The 15000-nt window shown below is 33.2% G+C and overlaps 1 pseudogene; it reads left to right on the forward strand.

Moving 5' to 3' along the window:
* Positions 1 to 10284: 10284 nt before the first annotated feature.
* On the forward strand, positions 10285 to 14833 carry LOC115424105 (potassium voltage-gated channel subfamily A member 7-like; annotated as a pseudogene).
* The last annotated feature ends 167 nt before the right edge of the window (positions 14834 to 15000 follow it).

The raw sequence follows: 15000 nt of genomic DNA on the forward strand, positions 1-15000 counted from the left end.
TATTCAAATAAATCCCAGACAGGACTCTGCTGCTTTCTCCCAACTTTAGTCTGCATGTTTCCAGGTAGAGTGGTGACCAGAAGACGACTGGAAACCACAAGTGAACACAAGTGACGGACCCTTAAATATCATATGGTGCCAGCAGCTAAAATTGCTCGAGGGAAATAAATTGATTTCATATCAATCTGACGTTGGCAAAGATGAAACGAAGGGAATTTTATCCATAATTTTCATACGTTTTAGTTCGTTTTGTAAACACACAATACAGTTCCAGTTAGTTATTGTTTTTTTTTAATTATAGTTTTTATTTATTTCAGTTAACAAAAATGTTTTACAATTCTAGTTTTGGTCATTTCGTTAGTTTTGGTTAACGATAATAACCTTGGCTCGGTGTGCAGGTGGAGTTGAGTTGAAATTCCTTCGACATAAAGAAGGGAGACAACCAGACAAGTGAGTGCATGGTGCACAGAGAACAGAAGCACTGCAATGAGGAAGTGATGAGGTGTGCATGGAAGGACAAAAGGTGCTGACAGGTGTCACTTTGTCAAACATAAACCAACTTGAGCAGAACAAGGTGAAAACATCTTTACCTCCTCTATCAACACTAGGACGCTCATGACCACCACATGTTCGGGTACATGTTACACGGTGACATATGGAAGGAGCGGGCAGCAGACAGAGAAGAGAAGGTTATAGGGGAAGGGGAAGAGGTTTGGACTGATTATTTTGGACATGTCGTTAAATCTGATCCAGTCTTATTGAGAGGGAAGGTATGAAGGGTAAGGATGAGAAGAGCAGTCAAACCGCTGGTGGAAAAACTGGAGTAGGAGGTGAGAAGGAGGCGAAAGAACGAGACGGACCTCCTTCAGTGGCTGTTAACTATGGAGATGCTATCGCTTGTCATCTTCTAAAGCTCAGGTGTCAAACATGCGGCCCGGGGGCCAAAACCGGCCCACCAAAGGGTCCGATCTGGCCCCCAGGATGAATTTGTGAAATGCAAAAATTACACTGAAGATATTAATAATCAATGATGTTCAAATCGTTTTAGGTCAATTCAATCTAAAGTGGATCAGACTAGTAAAATATTATCATAATAACCTATAAATAGGGAAACTGCCAATTTTCCTCTTTGTTTTAGTATATAAAAAAAGTAAATTAGAAAAAAAAGTTACGTTTACAGACTATCCTTTTACAAAAACATAGGAATAACCTGAACAAATATAAACAATCTGAAATGTCTTAAAAGAAGTATGTGGAATTTGAACAATATTCTATATTAAGCCAAAAAAAAAAATCTCAAATTTAGCAAAAAATCTTGAATTAAGCAAAAAAAATAAAATCGTCAATTAAGTAAAAAAACTTCAATTAAGCAAAAAAAAAAACAAAAAAAATCTTCAATTAAGTAAAAAAAAAATCTTCAATTAAGTTAAAAAAACTCTTCAATTAAGTAAAAAACTCTTGAATTAAGTAAAAAAAATCTTCAGTTAAGTTAAAAAAAATGTTGAATCAAGCAAAAAAAAAAATCTTCAATTAAGTAAAAAAATCTTGAATGAAGCAAAAGAAAAAAAATCTTAAATTAAGTAAAAAAATCTTCAATTAAGCAAAAAAAAAAAAAAATCTTCAATTAAGTAAAAAAAATCTTGAATGAAGCCAAAAATCTAGAATTAACTTAATTTTTTCCCTTTGTTTTAGTGCAAAAAATAACATTAAATGATGAAAATATTTACATTTACAAACTATCCTGTAACAATAAAATAGGAATAACCTGAACAAATATGAATAACCTGAAATGTCTTCAGAAGTCGTGGAATTTGAACACATATTCTGCCTGTTATTAAATCTTTAATTGTCACATGAACATGTATAAACGATCAACTTAGGCGTAACATTGTAAACATTGCACTTTTTTTCTTAAGGATTTTCAGGTTGTTCATATTTGTTCATGTTATGTTCAAGTACAGTTGGTGGTGTAGACATTTTCATCATGGAATTTGACTTTTTTTCACTCAAAAATAGAGAAAACTTTGGAGTTGACATTATTTATAAGTTCTTCTCTTATTATTGATGTTATTTTACTGGTCCGGCCCACTTTAGATCAGATTAGACTGAATGTGGAACTGAACTGAAATGAGTTTGACAGCCCTGATCTAAAGGATGAGTGCCAGAGGTAACAAGTGTATTTAGATAGAACTTATACGAGAAAAGTCCTGAGAAGAGAGAGAGAAGAGAGAGAGAGAGAAGAAGAGGAAGAGAGAGAGAGAGAGAGATAGAGAGAGAGAGAGAGAGAGAGAGAAAGAGAAAGGTAGAGAGGCAAGTGTGAAGGAAGGCAAGGAGATGAGCTGGTCTCAGGTTACTCCTTGGAGATCTAAAGGTCTATAAATAGAGGAAGGACAACCCTCAGAACACATCAACACATAAACGAATGTCTGTATTAATACACGCTGTGACTCACACACACTGAAAACGGCATGGAAAAGAGGCTGGCAGATCAACTTTTCTGATGACTATCGCAAAAATCAAATTAGCATCACACACATCGGTAGCTTGGAGACCGAGGGGATTCTGGAGATTCAGGTGCTCGTTGGATTTGCATTTCCTCTCAGCCCCACCGGCGCTGCTCTGTTACTCCCATAGATAGACCGACATGATCAGAGAATGTGGACACTAGAGCAAACACAACAGCATGCACACCTGTCCCAGCCAATAACTCATCCATCAGATGGTCGTGAAATATGACTAATGAAGATAACGTGCAATTAAATGTACAGTTTTTTAATCCTATTTTTTTTACTTTCACATATATCAAATTACTTGAATCCAACTTTGCCTGTAGTACAGTGGCCTTTCTGCTGCATTTATATTAAAATATTCCACTGGAAACTGAACAAAACTGTGCATCAAAAACCTGAAGTACTTCACTCACATGAGCAAAATGCACTTTGCACACAGTAGAAAAAGGAAAGTTATCATTGCTCATAGTTTCTGTCCCTGTTGCACTATTATATGTAATGTTTAGGGATTTATTTTTGCTACTTTAATGTGCATGCACTGTAAAAAAAACAAAACAAAACAAAAAACGGTTATATTCCGACAGCTGGGGTGCCAAAAAATACTGCTACTGTACTTTGATGGAAATAACCATCTCATAAAAATGCGGTAATTTTCCATAATTAAAATATAGTTTTTGTCCTAATTTTACATGAGATTTTGCATATTTTTTTTTTTTTTACTTTTTAATGTTTAATAAAGAATATAACATGTATTAAAACAATCAAATTACCTATAAATATGGACAAACATTGTTATAAAACAAATAATAGGGCTTACATGTTCTACATTCACAAAACACACTTTTTCAACATTTTTGTTGTGAAACCTCCTGTAATTACACAAGATATTTGTCAATTAACAAACAAGTCTGTTTCAACTGACAGAACAATACTTCTTTGACGGTTAATTGTCAGTAATTTTATCTCGTTCTATATATTATTATTTTTTTTGCAGTATTAAACTATAAATCAGTTTAATTGCATAAATAGAAAATAAATATCTGTGAAACTCCAATACATTTGCAAATGTATTTTAACTGTATTTTTCTGTGAAAAAAAAAAATCTTAAAAAAAAAAAAGTAAATGTTCTGGTTCTTCACAGTTCCAGTTTTTTCCTGTTCTTTTCCATCTGACATGTAAAATCACAGTCTGTTTTTGTAATTTCGTTGATATTTTCCTGAATCTTAAAAATACAGGAAAAATCTGTAAAAATACAGTAAAAATTCTGTTAAATTACAGATTTTTTTTTTTTTTTTTTTTACAGTGTAACCAATGAAGATAATGTGCAATTAAATGTAAAGTTTATTTAATCCTATTTTTTTTACTTCCACATATATCAAATTACTTGAATCCAACTTTGCCTGTAGTACAGTGGCCTTCTGCTGCATTTATATTAAAAATATTCCACTGGAAACGAACAAAGCTGTGCATCAAAAACCTGAAGTACTTCACTCACATGAGCAAAATGCACTTTGCACAAAGTAGAAAAAGGAAAGTTATCATTGCACATAGTTTCTGTCCCTGTTGCACTATTATATGTAATGTTTAGGGATTTATTTTACTGCTACTTTAATGTGCATGCACTGTAAAAAAAAACAAACAAAAAAAAACAACAAAAAACGGTTATATTCTGACAGCTGGGGTGCCAAAAATACTGCTACTGTACTTTGATGGAAAATAACCATCTCATAAAAATGCGGTAATTTTCCATAATTAAAATATAGTTTTTTTGTCCTAATTTTACATGAGATTTTGCATATTTTTTTTTTTCTTTTAATGTTTAATAAAGAATAGTAAAATGTATTAAAACAATCAAATTACCTATAAATATGGACAAACATTGTTATAAAACAATAATAGGGCTTACATGTTCTACATTCACAAAAACACCTTTTTCAACATTTTTGCTGTGAAACCTCCTGTAATTACACAAGATATTTGTCAATTAACAAACAAGTCTGGTTCAACTGACAGAACTAATACTTCTTTGACGGTTAATTGTCAGTAATTTTATCTCGTTCTATTTTTTTTTTTTTTACAGTATTAAACTTTAAATTAACAGTTTAATCTCATTAATAGAAAATAAATATTTGTGAAATTACGATACATTTGCAAATGTATTTTAACTGTATTTTTCTGTGAAAAAAAAAAAATCTTTAAAAAAAAAAAAAAGGAAATTTTCTGGTTATTCACAGTTACAGTTTTTTCCTGTTATTTTATATTTGACATGTAAAATCACAGTCTGTTTCTGTAATTTCGTTGATATTTTCCTGAATTTTAAAAATACAGGAAAAATCTGTAAAATAACAGTAAAATTCTGTTCTGTTAAATTACAGATTATTTATTTTTTTTTTACAGTGTAACTAATGAAGATAATGTGTAATTAAATGTAAAGTTAATTTAATCCTATTTGTTTTACTTCCACATATATCAAATTACTTGAATCCAACTTTGCCTGTAGTACAGTGGCCTTTCTGCTGCATTTATATTAAAAATTCCACTGGAAACTGAACAAAGCTGTGCATCAAAAACCTGAAGTACTTCACTCACATGAGCAAAATGCACTTTGCACAAAGTAGAAAAAGGAAAGTTATCATTGCTCATAGTTTCGGTCCCTGTTGCACTATTATATGTAATGTTTAGGGATTTATTTTACTGCTACTTTAGTGTGCATGCACTGTAAAAAAAAAAAAACAACCCAGTAATAAAACGGTATTATTCCAGCAGCAGGGGTGCCCAAAAAATACTGTTAAATAACGGAAAATTTATACATTTGGCAGACGCTTTTTTCCAAAGTGATTTACAGGGGAAAACCAATCAAATCAATCATCAATCAATCAATCAATCAATCAATCATCAATCAAATTTTATTTATATAGCCCCAGATCACAACAGAAGTTATCTCATGACACTTTATATAAAGATTTGGTCAAAACCAGACTCTAACCCAATTTACAGAAACCCAGCAGAATCCTCCTTCTCATAAAAATAACCATCTCATAAAAATGCGGAAATTTTCCATCATTAAAATATAGTTTTTTGCCCTAACTTTACATGAGATTTTGCATATTTTTTTTGACTTCTTAATGTTTAATAAAAAATATTTACATGTATTGAAACACTCCAATTCCCTATAAATATATATAAATAATTTTCAGTGAGACTCAGTTGTCCAATCCACTGATAAAAACTGTATTTGGACAGTTTATCAGTGCTTATACATGTTCTACATTCACAAAAATACATTTATTCAACAGTTTTGTTGTGAAACCTCCTGTAATTACACAAGATATTTGTCAATTAACAAACAAGTCTGGTTCAACTGACAGAACAAATACTTCTTTGACGGTTAATTGTCAGTAATTTTATCTCGTTCTATTATTATTATTATTTTTTACAGTATTAAACTTTAAATTAACAGTTTAATCTCATTAATAGAAAATAAATATTTGTGAAATTACGATACATTTGCAAATGTATTTTAACTGTATTTTTCTGTGAAAAAAAAAAAATCTTATAAAAAAAAATGGAAATTTTCTGGTTATTCACAGTTACAGTTTTTTCCTGTTATTTTATATTTGACATGTAAAATCACAGTCTGTTTTTGTAATTTCATTGATATTTTCCTGAATCTTAAAAATACAGGAAAAATTTGTAAAAATAAACAGTAAAAATTCTGTTAAATTACAGATTTTTTTTTTTTTTTTTACAGTGTAACCAATGAAGATAATGTGCAATTAAATGTAAAGTTAATTTAATCCTATTTTTTTTTACTTCCACATATATCAAATTACTTGAATCCAACTTTGCCTGTAGTACAGTGGCCTTTCTGCTGCATTTATGGTAAAATATTCCACTGGAAACTGAACAAAGCTGTGCATCAAAAACCTGAAGTACTTCACTCACATGAGCAAAATGCACTTTGCACAAAGTAGAAAAAGGAAAGTTATCATTGCTCATAGTTTCTGTCCCTGTTGCACTATTATATGTAATGTTTAGGGATTTATTTTACTGCTACTTTAATGTGCATGCACTGTAAAAAAAAAAAAAACAAAAACAAAAAACGGTTATATTCCGACAGCTGGGGTGCCAAAAAATACTGCTACTGTACTTTGATGGAAAATAACCATCTCATAGAAATGCGGTAATTTTCCATAATTAAAATATAGTTTTTTGTCCTAATTTTACATGAGATTTTGCATATTTTTTTTTTTTTTTACTTTTTAATGTTTAATAAAGAATAGTAAAATGTATTAAAACATCAAATTACCTATAAATATGGACAAACATTGTTATAAAACAAATAATAGGGCTTACATGTTCTACATTCACAAAAACACACTTTTTCAACATTTTTGTTGTGAAACCTCCTGTAATTACACAAGATATTTGTCAATTAACAAACAAGTCTGGTTCAACTGACAGAACTACTTCTTTGACGGTTAATTGTCAGTAATTTTATCTCGTTCTATTATTTTTTTTTTTTTTACAGTATTAAACTTTAAATTAACAGTTTAATCTCATTAATAGAAAATAAATATTTGTGAAATTACGATACATTTTCAAATTTATTTTAACTGTATTTTTCTGTGAAAAAAAAAATCTTTAAAAAAAAAAAAGGAAATTTTCTGGTTATTCACAGTTACAGTTTTTTCCTGTTATTTTATATTTGACATGTAAAATCACAGTCTGTTTTTGTAATTTCGTTGATATTTTCCTGAATCTTAAAAATACAGGAAAAATCTGTAAAATAAACAGTAAAAATTCTGTTAAATTACAGATTTTTTTTTTTTTTTTTTTACAGTGTAACTAATGAAGATAATGTGTAATTAAATGTAAAGTTAATTTAATCCTATTTGTTTTACTTCCACATATATCAAATTACTTGAATCCAACTTTGCCTGTAGTACAGTGGCCTTTCTGCTGCATTTATATTAAAAATATTCCACTGGAAACTGAACAAAGCTGTGCATCAAAAACCTGAAGTACTTCACTCACATGAGCAAAATGCACTTTGCACAAAGTAGAAAAAGGAAAGTTATCATTGCACATAGTTTCTGTCCCTGTTGCACTATTATATGTAATGTTTAGGGATTTATTTTACTGCTACTTTAATGTGCATGTTGCATTTTACTGTTTCCATGTTTAAGGTGCAGCTCATTTGACCTACTTTATAAACTGTTGGTAGTTTAATCTACAGTTATGCATCACAGTCTGTATGATCCTTATATACTAGTGGTGTTACTGTCCTGTGAAAACCCCATATCTCCAGTAAGTCAGCCTTTCATGAGCTCAGTACAAAAGCCCTGTTTTCAGCTGTGAAGCCATGCATTTGAGGATTTTTGAAGAGATTATTTAAAGGACTGAAGGAACACTTCACTTAAGCTCTTTTTTTTTTTTTTTTTTTTTTAAACTTATTTCAGACTTAAGTCACAATTTTTAGGATGTAAGCCTTACTTGAGTCACACTAATAAAATATTCAATTAGATTTAGATTTAGTTTTCACCTGACTCGACTTTGACTTGTGTCAGACGACATGACAAATGGTCAAATGTGTGAATATAATATAATATATAAACAGCCTTCAATCAAAATAACACACATAACATCATAAACAATGGACCCTGCAAAAATCAAAATCGGCAGAAAAATTTGCAGAATTTTTTTGGTTTAATTCAAGATTTTTTTTTAGCTTATTTCAAGCAAAAAATCTGCCAATGGAATAAATGGAAATTATCTTGGTAAGATTTCTTGAAATAAGATTTTCTAGAGCTGTTGTCTAAAAATAAGTTCTTATGTCTCACTGAAAATCTTGTTTCAGGAAATCTCACCAAGATAATTTTCACTTGTTCCATTGGCAGATTTTTGCTTGAAATAAGCTAAATAAATAAATAAATAAATAAATAAATAGCGAATTAAGCAAAAAAAAAAAAAAAAAAAAAATCTTGAATTAAGCAAAAAAGAAAAAAAACCCTCTTGAATTAAGCAAAAAAAAAAATCTTGAATTAAACAACAACAACAAAAAAATCTTGAATTAAGCAAAACGAATCTTGAATTAAGCAAAAAACTACCTTGAATTACGCAGAAAAAAAAAAAGAAAAAAATCTTGAATTAAGCAAAAAAAAAAAAAAATCTTGAATTAAACAACAACAAAAAAAATCTTGAATTAAGCAAAAAACATCTGCCAGTGGAACAAGTGAAAATGATCTTGGTAAGATTTCTTGAAATCAGATTTTCTAGATCTCTTGTCCAAAAATAAGTTTTTTATTCTCATTTATAGTTATTCTTTAGGTGATTCTGTCCTTATTTTAAGTGTGATGAGATATTTGGACTAGAAATGAGAAAAATACGCTTGGTAAGATTTAGATTTTTGCAGTGTAATACATTAAAATATCAAAAGTATACCGTTGTTGTTGATTTGGGAGGATTTTAAATGATGGTGGAATTTTTCACGTAGGATACATCATCATCAGTTTACATAATTTAACTTGTCTTGTTTGACTTTAGCGGGGCTTGACTTAATTTGCTGGAATTTCACCACAGAAACTTGGGATTTGCTTGAGACTTAGGGGTTAAGAGTCAAAATTGGACTTGTAGTTTGTGCATGTGGGACTTAATCCCACCTCTGCATTTAGAGATACGTGGTTTGTACTGAGCAGGAGTGGGAGGAAAAACTGTACTAGCATGTAGTGGAGTAGTATAAGTAAGTATATACATGTCTCAGAGTGGAATACTCAGATACAGGTACTTTAATTTGTACTGAGGTGGTGCACTTACAATACATCACTAGTATATAAATATTTAATTGATTTAATTCTATGTTAAGAACGTGTCAAAGCTCATCACAATTTGTCTAAAGTCTAGTTACTGTAATCATTCTTATTCATTTAACAATCATTTAAAGTCTATAAAAGAGGCAGAAAATATTTAGTCACTGCATAAAATATAACACATCTACATATTAAGTACTTTTGTCAAACCATCCCTTTAAAAATCTACCATCAGCTGCTGCTAGAGAACAATTTAATGGATCTAAATGACATGTTGATCCAAAAGAAAAGTTGAGGTCTTCTGCAATTTCCTCCTGAGACCCAGCAGGGCATTTCTGTCCTCTGTAGGGGACGAGAGTCTCACAGCTTTACTTCAAGAAAAATCGGACAGTGGCCCTGGAGTTTAGTGGCCAAATTCAAAGCTTGGGAATGTATCCAGATGTCATTCTTCTCCCCCAGTTCTGTGTAGTTATTCTATTAAATAGTCCATGTTTTGGTCCTATTCCAATCAGATCTGTAAAAAATTCAAATTCACAATTGATATCATTGATACTGATTTATTGGATCAATCCACTTCCTATCTGTTATAATGGGAACATTTTCAAAGTGGCACCAAATCCAGAATCAGATCCAGATCCAAATAATTTCACTAACTTTTGTTGACATCATCATAAAGAAGCTGTATACCAAGTCTGAGTCAATCAGAACTGGAGTTTCAGAGAAGAAGACGATTGAAAGTTTGTAATGGACGACAGACGACGACAGATGACGACGATGACAGATGACGACAGACGACAACAGACAATGATAGATGACAACAGATGATGACAGATGACAACAACAGGTGACGACAACAGATGACGACAATGACAGATGATGACAACGACAGATGACGACAGACAACAGACAATGACAGACGACAACAGATGACAACAATAGATGACGATGACAGACGATGACAGACGATGACAAACGACGATGACGATGCTGGACGCCGTATGACGACAACAGGTTGCAACCTGTCAGCTGGTGAGCTAAAAACAGCATGTGCAGCTGAGATTCTGGAAGAAATTTCAACCTCAGTAAACATCATATAAGTCATACAATCTACAAGTAATGAACAGAAATATAGAAAAAAATCGACCAATGGCCCTGGAGCTGACTGGCACTTCCTATCTGTTATAATGGGGAAATTTTTCAAAGTGGCACCAAATCCAGAATCAGATCCAGATCCAAATAATTTCACTAACTTTTGTTGACATCATCATAAAGAAGCTGTATACCAAGTTTGAAGTCAATCAGAACTGGAGTTTCGGAGAAGAAGAAGACTGAAATTTCTGTAACGGACGACAGACGACGACAGATGACAACAACGCCACCGGAGGCCGCATGACGACAATAGCTTACAGCGTATCGGCCGGTAAACCTAAACACAAAGAAAAAAAAGAAAAAAAAACCCAAACCAAAGAAAAAAAAACTGCCCTGCAAAAGACATTCCATTCAAAAAAATACAAAATGCAAACTGAAAAAACGGTTGCATTTTGCTGTTTCCAGTTAAGACCATTATTGAATGTAAAAGTGTCCAAACTTGTACTGCCTGGGTCTCAGGAGGTTATAGAATCATGTCAGTAGTTTCTGATCACAGCTGCTCTCACATGGTGGAGGAAGCCTCAGAGAATCTGTGTGTCTGCGATATGCCTTGTAAATATTATATGATAAATACAACATGATATGTACAATATGTGTTGCAAGGCCATCAGAAGCTCGCAGTAACTGGATCTAACTTGTTAAAAGACACTAATGCCCAGTCATTTCAAAGATGCAGTGACTTCCCAGAAAAAAAACAAGCGGCCGGGTTAAACGTAGTGTCAGATGCCTGCTCGGTGCTGGTGTCTGGGGTGTAACACAAGCCACAGTCACATGAACGTAGCCTAATGTTTTTTTTTTGTACGTTTAAATATAGAGAAACTGATTTATATAAAAGTCGGCAAGGTAAAAAAAAGCTACGGTGTGAAAATGGAGAAGAGGAAAAGTTAGCACAGTATCAAAGATCTCTCAGGTCGATCGCATCCAGATGACCGATGTCATATTCTGAATGTGCTCTGGGCTAACGTTCATAATAAACACTTCTTCTTATTCGCCCTCTGTCCCTTTCCATCCCTCTCCTGTTTACCCCATCCTTGTTTCTCTCTGTTTACCTTGTCTCTATGGAGCTATTTATAATCTCCTTTAATACTGCTTCCATTTCATATCAAGGTTATAATAGTTTTGGATTTTTCAGTACAGTTTAGTTCAGTTCCACATTCAGCCTAATGTGATCTAAAGTGGGCCGGACCAGTCAAATAATAGAAATAATAGGAGAAGAACTGATAATAATGTCAACTCCAAAGCTTTTTTCTATGTTTTTGAGTAAAAAAATGTCAAATTCTGTAATGAAAATGTTTACATCTACGAACCACACTTGAACACAACATAAACAAATATGAAGTCTGTGGAATTTCACCAATATTCTGCCTTTTATTAAATGTTTTGTGTATTTGTAGATCCACTGGGATCTGTAAGTTGTGATGCATATGTATAAATGATAAACTGAGGCATAATATTGTTCAAATTGCACTTATTTTTCTTAAGAATTTTCAGGTTATTCACATTTTTGTAAAAGGCTAGTCTGTAAATGTAAACATTTTTGTGTAATTTTACTTTTTTTTTTACACTATAACAAAAAGAAAAAAATTGTTGTTTTCATTATTTATAGGTTATTATGAGAGTATTTTACTGGTTCTGACCCACTTGAGACTGAATTGACCTTAAGTGATTCTAACATCCTTGATCGTAAATATCTTCAGTGAAATTTCTGCTTTTCATAAATTCATCCCAGGGGCCGGATCGGACCCTTTGGCGGACCGGTTTTGGCCCCTGGGCCACATGTTTGACACCTGTGGTTTAGTTTTATTTAGTTTTGACTTTTTTTTTTCTCTAATTCAGTTAGTTTCAATTCCTTTTAGAGCAAGTTTGATAGTTTTATTAGTTTTTGTTATTCTCTAAATGCTTAGTTTTAGTTTAGTTGTAGTTCAGTCGTCTCTTTTCTCTTCTTCTCTGTCGTCGTATTCAAATAAATTCCAGACAGGACTCTGCTGCTTTAGTCTCCATGTTTCCAGGTAGAGTGGGGACCAGAAGACGACTGGAAACCACAAGTGAACACAAGTGACGGACCAAAAAGTGTCGTATGGTGCCGCTAGCTAAAATTGCTCAAGTGAAATGAATCAGTTTTGTATCAATCCAACATTGACAAAGATGAAACAAAGGGAATTTTATCCATAACTCTATCAGTTTTAGTTAGTTTATAAGCACACAATAGAGTTTCAGTTAGTTATCGTTTTTTTCTGTTAATTATAGTTTTTATTTATTTCAGTTAATGAACAGTTCTTTCAATTCTAGTTTTCGTCATTTCGTTACACTGTAAAAAAAAAAAAAAACAATACAAAAAAACCCATAAAAAAATGGTAATATTCCTGCAGCTGGGGTGCCAAAAAAATACTGTTAAATAACGGAAAATAACCATCTCATAAAAATACGGTAATTTTCCATAATTAAAATACAGTTTTTTTGCCCTAACTTTACATGAGATTTTGCATATTTTTCGACTTTTTAATGTTTATTAAAAAATATTTACATGTATTAAAACAATCAAATTACCTATGAATAGATAGATAGATAGATAGATAGATAGATAGATAGATAGATAGATAGATAGATAGATAGATAGATAGATAGATAGATAGATAGATAGATAGATAGATAGATAGATAGATAGATAGATAGATAGATAGATAATTTTCAGTGAGACTAAGTTGTCCAATCCACTGATAAAAACTGTATTTGGACAGTTTATCAGTGCTTATACATGTTATACATTCACAAAAATACATTTATTCAACATTTTTGTTGTGAAATCCTCCTGTAATTACACAAGATATTTGTCAGTGAACAAACAAGTCTGGTTCAACTGACAGAACAAATACTTCTGTTACGGTTAATTGTCAGTAATTTATCTCGTTTTAATTTTTTTTTTTTTTTTTTTTTTTTACAGTATTAAACTTTAAATTAACAGTTTAATCTCATAAATAGATAAGAAATATTGCGAAATTACAATACATTTGCAGATGTATTTTAACTGTATTTTTTCTGTGAAAAAAGAAAAAAAAACTCTTTAATAATTGGAAATTTTATGGTTATTCACAGTTAGAGTTTTTTTCATGTTATTTTCCATTTGACATGTAAAATCCGTCTGTTTTTGTAATTCCATTGATATTTTCCTGTATCTTAAAAACACAGGAAAAATCTGTCAAATAAACAGTGAAAATTCTGTTAAATTACAGATTTTTTTTTGCAGTGTAGTTTTCGTTAACGATAATAACCTTGTTTCATATCACCTTCCTGCTTATGTTTGATGAACAACAGATGACTGGATGTACTGGAGATCATCTGTCACATCAGCTCATATGTTTAGATTTTTTTTTTAAAATCATTTTTCCTTCGTCTTTTTCAGCAATTCACCGCCGTACCTCATCCCACCATTGCCAATGAAACCATCTTGATCCCACCTGGCTTCACCCCCTTCCACGACCCCTTCTTCATCGTAGAGACGATCTGCATCTGCTGGTTCTCCTTTGAACTCGTCATGCGCTTCATCTGCGCTCCCAGCAAGATTCACTTCTTCAAAGACGTCATGAACACCATCGACTTCTTCGCCATCATTCCCTATTTCGTGACGCTCGGTACGGAGCTGGCCAAAGACAAAGGAGCGCAGCCTTCGGTGTCGCTGGCTCTTATCAGGGTCATCAGGCTGGTGAGGGTCTTCAGGATCTTCAAGCTGTCTCGTCATTCGAAGGGGCTCCAGATCCTGGGCCAGACGCTGAAGGCCAGCCTACGAGAGCTGGCCCTGCTCATCTTCTTCCTCTTCATCGGCGTCATACTCTTTTCCAGCGCCGTCTACTTCGCAGAGGTCGACAGGCCCGACACGGCGTTCACCAGCATCCCCGAGGCTTTCTGGTGGGCGGTGGTTTCCATGACAACGGTGGGCTACGGAGACATGTACCCGGAGACGGTGGGCGGGAAGCTGGTGGGCTCCATGTGCGCTATCGCTGGAGTGCTCACCATCTTCTCTGCCGGTGCCTGTCTCGTGTCAAACTTCAGCTACTTCTACCACAGAGGGATGGAGTGTGGAGACGCCACGGAGTACCACCACGTCTCCACACGCTCTGGGAAGACGACGGAGAGGGGGATGAAGAAGGGGAGGATGAGGACGGAGCAGAAGATGGGCCTGAATACATGGGAGACCACGCACCTTTGTACGAGCAGAACAACAGGATGAGCTGCTCTCCTGTCAACGGGACCGTGCTGTCGGGGCTTTGTGCGGGTCAGACGGCCGGTGATCAGAGAGGAATCAACTTCTACCTCAGAGACCCCTGGTCACTCAGGTCTGATCTCAGATGTGACGGGTTTCTACGATAACAGTCAACACTGCCTCACATTGAGAGTAGGAGAAAGTCGAACTGTAAAAAAAAAACAAAAAATAGGATGGCAGCATGTAAATGGACTTCCACAGACACCCAATTTGTGCCACTAATGACATTATCCTAAGGCTTTAGCATGGCTATATTGTACTTTTACAGCAGATA

This window comes from Sphaeramia orbicularis, chromosome 8 (assembly GCF_902148855.1).
Source record: "Sphaeramia orbicularis chromosome 8, fSphaOr1.1, whole genome shotgun sequence".
Classification (NCBI taxonomy): Eukaryota; Metazoa; Chordata; class Actinopteri; order Kurtiformes; family Apogonidae; genus Sphaeramia; species Sphaeramia orbicularis.